This window comes from Sinocyclocheilus grahami, unplaced genomic scaffold (assembly GCF_001515645.1).
Source record: "Sinocyclocheilus grahami isolate Dianchi unplaced genomic scaffold, SAMN03320097.WGS_v1.1 scaffold5.1, whole genome shotgun sequence".
Lineage (NCBI taxonomy): Eukaryota > Metazoa > Chordata > Actinopteri > Cypriniformes > Cyprinidae > Sinocyclocheilus > Sinocyclocheilus grahami.
The window spans coordinates 4174125-4174751 of NW_015505184.1; the positions used below are offsets into that span (position 1 = coordinate 4174125).

Here is a 627-nt window from a genome sequence, read left to right on the forward strand (position 1 = left end):
CATTGTACAACCCTGCACACAAGCAGTCTGTATGATTCCAGCCACTATCCATTTTTAACCAGTGCACAGAAAAAAAATTGTTTATATGTGCATGCCATTTAGCATTACAGATGTGTCCAGGGGAGAATGTGCTCAGACCAGTGAGCCCCGTCCACTCCCTTCCTCATTTCCCTATACCCATCATTTACACTACGCACTATTTCTGACATCAGCTGTTCCGACGAGCTCAAAAGAGCAGTGTTTGCGCAGTCACTGGGCACCCACCATGGGCAAGCGGCCACCCCACGCATGTCTCTAACACTCCAGAATCTTTTCCATTCCAGCCACTTTTCCTTCAGATGCTTGAGACGGAGTCAAGAAGCTGTCAGACAGTGCAGGGCTCCTTTAGTCAACACCTGAAGTGAAAATCTATGAGGGCAGTCCGCACTAATTGTCTTAGACTGCTCGCGATTTTTCTAAGAGATGTGGAAGGCAGACAGAAGCCACAGGTATTTCAGTCGTCTGATTCTGACGAAAAAGAAAGAAACAACTATGTGTTTCAAGTGAAGAATAACTATGAGAGATGTTTAACATCAGCAAGCCAAACTGAAAGCATTATTCATTCTGACCTTGATTAATCAGGAAGAA

General features: G+C 44.8%; 1 protein-coding gene across 1 annotated transcript in view; it reads left to right on the forward strand.

The window, feature by feature from the left end:
* LOC107585994 (zinc finger protein GLIS1-like) overlaps positions 1-627 on the forward strand; it is an 8502-nt gene that overhangs the window by 5083 nt on the left and 2792 nt on the right. The gene's annotated exons all lie outside the window — the stretch shown is intronic.